The sequence below is a fragment of the Xiphophorus couchianus genome, chromosome 5 (genome assembly GCF_001444195.1).
Source record: "Xiphophorus couchianus chromosome 5, X_couchianus-1.0, whole genome shotgun sequence".
NCBI classification, from domain to species: Eukaryota; Metazoa; Chordata; class Actinopteri; order Cyprinodontiformes; family Poeciliidae; genus Xiphophorus; species Xiphophorus couchianus.
In genome coordinates this window covers 8,582,601-8,592,542 of record NC_040232.1, presented here as the reverse complement: position 1 = coordinate 8,592,542, position 9,942 = coordinate 8,582,601, and positions in this window count along the sequence as shown.

Here is a 9,942-nt window from a genome sequence, read left to right as displayed (position 1 = left end):
ATGAGCGGAGAGCTGTCATCAGATCACAAATGGAATTGTTCTTTCCCTGCAGCTGCAAATTAAGCCCATTCAGGTGTGACATGATATCAGCCAAAAAAGCTACGATACCCATGTTTTTCTCGTCATTTAGAAAGACAGAAAAGTTGGCTGCTTTCTGACTTTCCAGTTGTTCCAAGAAAGCTGTTACTTCATGTCTAATTGACCAAAATCGCTCTAGCACCCTGCCTTTGCTGAGCCATCTAACATTGTTGTGTAGCAAAAGATCATCAGAGTTTGCATCAACCTCTTTGAGAAATTCCCTGAGCATGCGATGCTGACAAGAAGAAGATGCCCTGAGAAAGTTTATGATTTTCATCATTGTCTTCATCACCTCAGCATACTCATCTGACAGGGTGGAGCAAAGGACAGCCTGATGAATAATGCAGTGGTAAGAGATCAGGTCAGCGTTGTCTTCTTTCAACCTTGCCACAGCTCCCTTTTCTCTCCCTATCATGGCAGGGGCTCCATCAGTGGTTATTGATATCACTTGTTTTGGCTCTATTCCTCGCTTTGCTACCATTTCCTTAATGGCCAGGTAGATGTCTTCTCCTTTGGTAGTGGTCTGCAGGGGAGTCACACCTAAGAGGTCTTCACAGAACTGATTTTTCTCCCTGTTTAAGAATCTTATGTAAACCAATAGCTGAGCATTGTCAGACACATCAGTAGATTCATCCACAGCCAGGCCAACACACGGTGCCTTACAAATAGCTTCTTCCAGCTGGGACAGTGAATCTTGAGCTAGTATCTCACTTCTCCTTGTGGCTGTGCAGGCTGACAGGGGTATTTTCTCTATTTTGTCACAGAGCTCATCTTTTTCTTTACCATCAAGTAACGCCTCTGCTATTTCAGTCATGCACTCTTTGACAGTACTTGCATCTGTAAAGGGCTTTTTGTGTTTCCCTAAAACCCAAGCAACACGGAGGGAACATTCATTAGCACGCTGTTGTGAGCTGAAAGCACGGCTTAATACCCTGGTGGACTGATCATATTGGGCAGTGAGACTTCGAATTTTCTGCGTCCGGAGTTCGGACTTAGGGGGGTATGATTGGTCAAATGCTTTGTGCTTAGTCTCATAGTGACGCTTGACATTGGCACTTTTAATAAGTGCCACGGTTTCGGAGCATATGAGGCACACTGGTTTCGTGCTCGCGGGTGGAAGAATGAACATGTATGCATCAGTCCATTCCGTGTTGAACGCTCGATTTTCGGCATCTACTTTTCTCTTTTTAGAAAGCGCCATAGTGTTTGCACCTCTTCTGACTGTAATTCACGCCCTGTCTTCCTGTATCACCTCCCTGCGTTTCTCGCTTCAATTGCTTTTCGCTGGCCTTTCACCTCCTCTTCCTTAAATCACACTGCGTGAATGTCTGTGCCTGGCTACAAACCTCTGCTTCGGTTTGCTCATACAACTCGCTCTGAGTTCAAGCTGGCGATTTGATTCGCTAGTTGAACCACGTGGTTAGTATGACTCGCACGCGATTGGTTTGTAGCTTCCATTCCTTGCTCAGTGCAGTGCTGGTAAAAGCACTTGTGTCAGATAAGGAAAAAAATAAATGCCCCGGTTTAAAATTAATTCTCCCGTCAAAATTAACAAATATTTTAACAATTTATTCCGGGTCCGGATGGGATGGCATATGGGTCCGTATCCGGACCGAGGTCCGTTGGTTGCGGACCACGGTCCTAAATGATCTGAGTTCAGAATATTTACGACCAAATGTTTGGAGAGAGAAAGAAATTTAGCTTTTTCACAAGTTTGCTGCTTCACTTTCAAGATCTGTCATATTATTATATGGTATATTTAAGTTCACTAAATCACATTTTATAGCTTTTATAAAGAATCCAACAATTTCTCTAAAGGATTAGTGTAAAAAAAGAATAGAAACCGTAACGTTGAAAAACAGCTATATGTAAATGTTTTGTGAACATTTTGTTTCTGAAGATGTTCGGAAATAATAAAAAAATGATTTATTTAAAACGGAGAACATTTACAAACTGTAAAGTTGTGATTATTTAACTTTCTAACTTCATAATTTGGGTGTAAATGCCTCCACTGACCTTCCAAAACGTTCACTGTAAGAACATAACATGCTAATTTTACTTGCTGCAATTAGTTGACTGATATTTTAGCTGTCCCTCCTCTGGGTGGTATTTTTGTTGTATATAATATAAAAAAAATTAAAAGTATTCCGTAGAAGTGTCTGAGTCATGAATCCTGGCTTTATTCATGTTAACAGCTGCAGGTTTACTGTGACAGACTGTCTTTAATCAGTCAAGCTCTGGTTCATCGAGGAAAAATCCAAGTGAAACAGTTTTAATAACCTTGTTACAAAAATGTTCTGCACACCCCTAATGTGTTAAAGCACCTTTCATTGAGTTTCAGTTTTCAGTTTTATACACCTGGTGCACCTGAGAGTGTCAGGGTTTTTGGTAAGTTTTGGTCCACATGCAGAACACTCTCAGGAGGCAAATGAAAAAGTAAAAGTTTATTGAAAAACAATTCATTTGAATGTGCATCTTTGTCCGGGGAATCTGGAAACAGGAGGATGAACGGGAATACTGGAACAGAGTGGGAGAACGGTGATTACCTGGAACAACAGGGTGGAATATACAGGAGAAATGAAAATCTTACTGATGAAGGCGAGTTCCTGAGAGGAAGGCGGACAGAGACGTGAGCAGGGCCTGTGTGGTGAGTTTAGGAGTGAGGGAGAGAAGCAGAACCAGAGGGCAGCCGCAGGATGGTAGAAACAGAGGACAGACAGGTTTCGCAGAGCTTGAATCGAGGAAGAGGAGCAGAAAGTTGCCAGCCGTGGAACTTGAAGAGAGTATTTTGTTTTGAGTCTTGAAATCATGAGGGGGAACCAGACGGGCTTGACGGGAAGATTCCAGGAAGTCGGCAGTGGAACCTTTAAAGGAGAACACGAAGAGGTAAGTCGAGGAAATAATCAAAGGTAACACAAGGAACAAATATCTCCGGGCCACCAGAGAGTATGCAGCTCCTCTAATCCTCGGGCTGATGAGCCTAGATGATTCCTGTTATAACCTTAACCAGTAGAAGCATATAGATATTAAAACAGAGGGGTCCGAGGATTGAACCTTGGGGTACCCCACATGTGACTTCAGACTGCTTCAATGAGAAGTTTCCTATTGAAACAAAGAAATCCCTGTTCTTTATGTAAGATTCAAACCAGTTGAGTACTGAACCGGAGAGACCAGCAGAGTGGAGATGTTGTCGGAGAGCTGGGGGTGAGGAAGAGCTCTGTATGCACTGTGAATGTTGGTGTACATACAGTCCAGAGTGTAAGAAGGATGACATGCCGGTAAAAACTGGGCAGAGTGTCCGTCAGTTTCACGTGGTTAAAGTCCCCCAGCTCACGTAAAATGCCTCCAGGTGCTTCATCTGCAGTGAGCTAACAGTGTCATACAGCTCCTTAGATGCTTCATTGCCATTAGCACCCGGCGGCATGTAAACAATAGTGATGAACACCGCAGTAAACTCCTGAGGCAGATAGTCCGGCCGACAGCTTTTAACTAGTCTACAGTTTGTACACCAACCTGCATTCTCTTACATACATTGTCCTCCTCCCCATGTTTTTCCTGACTGTTGGTTGCTGTCCGCTTGGAATAACTGAATACCGTTGATCTGGAAGGTACAACGGCATGTTGCTGTTAAGCCAGGTTTATGTTAGGCAAAGAACAACACAGTCCTTCATCTCTGCAGAAACTCTCAGCCTCAGATGTAACAAATCCACTTTCCTATCCAGTGAGCGGACATTGGTCAGAAAGAGAGTCAGAATTGGTGGCTTCCTAGGCTGGGTCAATATGCCCACCCGTTTGCCCTTTTTCTGTTTTTGGGCGCAATGTTTCCTTTTGACCGTTGGTCCTCGCACCCTGTTGTACCAGTCCATTGTCCTCAAGAGCCGCTGTCTCCCAAGTGCCGATTTCAGCCTTGGTGATATATTACTAGCTGAACTGTCTTCAATAGTCATCAGCTAAGCCGAGCGGCATTCCGCCGTAAAGTTTGTTTTTATTCAAATTTCAGCAGTTTTCTAGTTGTTCTGCTGAGGTAGTGACATCAACTTGCGTGATGTCACAAATTGATGTCACAAAGAGTGATGCACTCTTTGTGGAGCAAGAGTGCATCAAAAGCAGCACTCTTGAATTCTACGGTCATAACCATTGCAGCAGAGGACTGAGAGAGCAAGTAGAAGGATTGTCTCCTATTAAGATATTGAAGCAAAAGCTTTTCAAGATAAAAAGGGCAAATCCTAACAAACAAATAAAGAAAAACATTGAGCAGATTTTGGATTGCAGTTTTTGGATTACAAAAAGGATCAACAATGAGTCAGATCAGTAATGCGTCGTCTTCTGATTCTGGAAATGAAAAGATACAACAGACCTTAGCTCGAGAGACTCAAAAGCTCCATGGCATCTTGAAAGAAGTCAACAAGATGTCCATTGAGAGACAGTCTTTGATTAAATCAAATGAAGAGCTGAAGAGTCAAGTTAAAAATATCGAAAAAGCTACACTTGAAAAAGATAAACTGCTTTGGGAGAAAGATGAGGAATTTAAAAAACTGTTCGACATAAACACAATTTTAAAGGATGATAACACCACACTGGAGCAGATAAACACTGCCCTGAAACAGAAAATCACCACCTTGGAGAATAAAAGCACCTCCCTGGAGCAGGAAAAAACTGCTGGAGGGCAGAAAAGCACCAACCTTGAGCAGGACAAAAGTGCCCTGGAGCAAAAAAACACTGCCTTGGAGCAATTAAACACCACCCTGAAGCAGGAAAACACTGCCCTGGGTCAGAAAAACACCGCCATGGAGCAGAGAAACACCAACCTGGAGAAGGAAAAGACTGCTCTGGAGCAGAAAAGCTCCACCCTGGAGCAAATAAACACCACCCTGGAGAAGAGAAAGACTACTCTGGAGCAGAAAATCTCCACCCTGGAGCAAATAAACACCACCCTGGAGAAGGAAAAGACTGCTCTGGAGCAGACAAGCTCCATCCTGGAGCAAATAAACACCACCCTGGAGAAGGAAAAGACTGCCCTGGAGCAAATAAACACTGCCCTGAAGCAGGAAAATACCACCCTGAAGCAGGAAAACACTGCCCTGAAGCAGAAAAGCCTTGCCTTGGAGCAAATAAACACAGCCTTGAAGCAGGAAAACACCGCCCTGGGTCCCAAAAACACCACCCAGGAGAAGGAACAAAATATCCTGGAGCAGAGAAACACCGTCCTGGAGAAGGAAAAGACTGCTCTGGAGCAGAAAAGTAGTGCCTTGGAGCAGAAAATCACCACCCTGGAGCAGGACAACACAGCCCTGGAGAAGGAAAAGACCAACTTGGAGCAGAAAATCACCACTCTGGAGCAGGACAACACCGCCCTGAAGCAGGAAAACACCACCCTGGGGCAGGAAAACACCTTCTTGGAGCAGGTAAATACCACCCTGAAGCTGAAAAGCACCACTCTGGAGCAGAAATGCACTCTCTTGGAGAATATAAACACCACCCTGGAGCAGAAAAGCACTGTCTTGGAGAATTTAAACACCGCCTTGGAGCAGGAAAATGCTGCCCTGGAGCAGAAAAGCACTATCTTGGAGGATATGAACAACGACCTGCAGCTTGAAGTGGAACAGCTGAAAGAGCAGCCATCTGAAGAGGAAACCGACGAAGACATCCAGTCAGATTCAGACCAGTCACAGCAGCAGCCGCCTGTATTCAGACGTGTGATCGGAGGCGTCTCCAATACACTCCTGAAAATGTACCAAACAGACACTCTCAGGTACTGGATTGAAAGATGGTACTTCTAAATAAAGAAGTGTTATGAGGGCTCCAAGCTTCATGCTTGATTATCGGTGGCAGAAAAGCTTAAGGACAACAGGACTGTAGTGTCAGGGGAAGCTTGACACTTGGTGGCTGATGGCGGAAGAGCTTAACGCTTGAAAGATGTTGGCAGGAGAGTTTGAGGCCCGCAGGACTGCGGTGCCATGGGAACTTGAGGCCATCAAACTCAGGTCTCCTTCGTCACTAGACGATTCCTTTGTCGCCAGGTCATCAGACACTTATTTATATTATGTACTCTAGTTTTGTTTTTATTTTAGTTAGGCTTCGGATGAGGAGCTTGGGGCCAGCAGTGCCTCCTGGCCTGCCTCCAGGGCTTCGTAGCGAGTCCCGTTGGTCTCCCGGCCTGCCTCCTGGGCTTCGTAGCGAGTCCCGTTGGTCTCCAGGCTGACCTCCTGGGCTTCGTAGCGAGTCCCGTTGGTCTCCCGGCCTGCCTCCAGGGCTTCGTAGAGAGTCCTGTTGGTCTCCGGGCTGACCTCCAGGGCTTCGTAGAGAGTCCTGTTGGTCTCCGGGCTGACCTCCAGGGCTTCGTAGCGAGTCCCGTTGGTCTCCAGGCTGACCTCCTGGGCTTCATAGCGAGTCCCGTTGGTCTCCAGGCTGACCTCCAGGGCTTTGTAACGAGTCCCTTTGGTCTCCCGGCCGACCTCCAGGGCTTCATTGAGGGTCCCATCGGCTTCCGGATCCTAGTTGTGTGTCCCATCGGCCTCTTGGTTTCTGCTCTGCTGCTCCACTGCCAGTGTTGTAGGTCCCATCGACCTCCCAGCCAGGCTCAGAAGGTTGGCTGGGAGGTCAACAGGACCTGCGACAAGGCTCAGAAGGTCAGTCAGGATGGGACGCATCCTCCTAGGTTTCTGCTCCGCCGCCAGCGTCCTCCAAGGCTGTTGTTCCGTCGGCGTCCTCCTCAGATTCTTTTGTTGTTCCTTAGTTGCTTCCATTTAATTTTGCCTTGTTTTCCACATCTGTTCTTCATTGGTGATTCTAATTACATTTATTTCTTGTTTTTAATTATTTTCATTTGTTCTCATTAGGTTCCTTTAGTCTACTTAATCCTTTGTGTTTGTATTTTGGTTATTTCCCCTTGTGATTCTCCAGCAGTTGGAAAATAAAGGAATTTAAAATTATTGATTGTACAGTATATTGTAATTGTAAATACATATTTTTCTAAAAAAAAAAAAAAGCCTTATAATTTTGGTTTCTTTCCTAGATCCAGTGTGACATGTGCCTGAGGTGGTTCTATCAGGCGTGTGTGGGAAGCCCACCAATGGAAAAAAACTTATCAGTGCTTTGTCTGTTTGCCATAGGTTCCTGAGTGTGCTGTGGTGTGCTAGTTTATGAATGTTGTATAATGGTTTATAAATTACATTTTGAAAACTATGTTTGATATTTATCCTTACAGGACTATAATATAAGGTAGCTATGGAAAGATAGTTTAAATCCCAGGCAGGGCCTCTTACCTTTGTGAACTTAAGAGCAAATGTTTCCAAAGCACAGTTAAAGACTTGCTGGTAAATTAATTTATTCCCATGTTATAGAGTGGGAACAAATTATATTAGGTTGCTAAAATATTTGGTTCCCCTCCTTTAACTTTGGCAAATAATTTCAGGCAGCTGAAATGTCAATTCTCTCTTTTCCTTCCCCCATAACTTTGGGAAATAAAGAGCAACTGTTTCCAAATTCTCAAAAAATGTTGTGTGATAGCATGTAGTATACTACATGCTATCATGTATTAGCATGTAGTATACTACATGCTATCACACGTAGTATACTACATGTGTGATAGCACTACATGTAGTATACTACATGTAGTATCACACATGTAGTATACTACATGTAGTATCACACACGTAGTATAGTACATATGCTGTCACACATGTAGTATACTACGTGCTATCACACATAGTATACTACATGCTAATACATGATAGCATGTAGTATGCTACATGCTATCATGTACACCACACATAGCATACTACATGTGCTATCACACACGTAGTATGCTATGTGCTATCACACACGTAGTATGCTATGTGCTATCACACACGTAGTATACTATGTGCTATCACCCATGTAGTATGCTATGTGCTATCACGCACGTTGTATACTATGTGCTATCACCCATGTAGTATACTATGTGCTATCACCCATGTAGTATACTACATGTGCTATCACACACGTAGTATACTATGTGCTATTACACATGTAGTACACTACATGTGCTATCACACACGTAGTATACTATGTGCTATCACACACGTAGTATACTATGTGCTATCACCCATGTAGTATACTACATGTGCTATCACACACGTAGTATACTATGTGCTATCACACATGTAGTACACTACATGTGCTATCACACACGTAGTACACTATGTGCTATCACACACGTAGTATACTATGTGCTATCACACACGTAGTATACTATGTGCTATCACACACGTAGTATACTATGTGCTATCACACACGTAGTACACTATGTGCTATCACACACGTAGTATACTATGTGCTATCACACACGTAGTATACTATGTGCTATCACCCATGTAGTATACTACATGTGCTATCACCCATGTAGTATACTACATGCTATCACCCATGTAGTATATACTACGTGTAAAATATGACAGAAGACTATCTGTCATATTTTACATTATAATGGGATTTACCAGAAAGTCTACACTCTCATCTTGTCATGAAGTCTTAATTTTGTGTCCTGCTATCAGCCAGTTTCCATTCTCTTATATCAGCAAAGAAAAATGATAAAAACACACTACGTGTTGGAAAACTATGTTTGGTGACTTACTTTTATTTGTCAGACTTAAGTGACAAAAGTTGGAAAAAGACTACCGATTCTCTTGGCGTTTAAAATAACACAAAACAGCGTAAGAAGACCTCGTTTATTTATTTATTTTACAATTTTGTTATTGCTTCTTTTTAAACAACAGCTGCCGATTAAACTGAATGTTACAACCTGGACATGATTAAATGAGTTGTTTCACCGAGAAATCGATCAGAAGGGCCATGAAAATGGTCAGATCCGCCAGATCCGCCTCTCTGGCTGCAATGCGCGCTCCCAACACAGGGGGAGCAGATTTTCACAGGGTAACAGAATTTCGCACAAGACCGGGGTTTTGGTTTCCTGTGAGGTTTCATGCACCTTTTCCAATCGTCCACCAGAGGGAGCCAGGAGATCATGTTCAGCTGCAGGTGCTGAGCGGACGCACCTGCAGGTCGTTGATTGCTCTCATTACTCCAGTCAGAGCTCCTTTTCCAGTGACGATCTATTTCAGTGACATTCTCGCTCACCATTTCTTCTCTCTTGTTCTTAGTGGCCCTGCCCAATTATCCTGGTTTCCCGGTTCCCAAACAAGGGAAATATTTCTTATTTCGTACAATAAACTTTATTTTTACTGACATATTTTACTGAGTCTCCTGAGTTTCGTTCTGTATGTGGGTCGAATAATCTATTCCCATCATAATATCTATGGTTTTGTTTGTTTTTTAATAACTTTATTGAGAAAAGTTATACAGAAGTTAGAAATATACATTTAAACAAAAAGAACATAAACCAGGGGGAGCATTCACGGAAATACATTGAATAAGGTGAATCAGTTACATGTTTTGACAACCTTCTTGTTGGAGTCAGAAATGTTCCGACTTTTTGAAACATCTAAAAAAAAATAGAGTAGTATGAGTAACTTTAATTTTTTTTTTTTATGTGGTATTTCCCTTTTTAATATATTGTTCTATTTTTTGTGTTCATGGACTCCAAGCAGGACATTGTTCCAGGTATAACAGAAATCACAATCAATCTTCCGTTGGAGAAAACGGATTACTTCTTTCCAGAAGGTGGCAGTATTGAGAAAGTTCAATAACGGATGCGTCAGTTTCATGTTCAGACACAAAGAGAACAAGTTCACACATAAATCTTAAACTTTAACAAGTACTGTTTGGCAGGGTAACATCTATGAGTTCAGTTACACTATAGAAAGAAATGAGTTGAGCCAACTTAATTGAATTGCTTCAATTGGTAACAAGTAATTCAATTAAGTT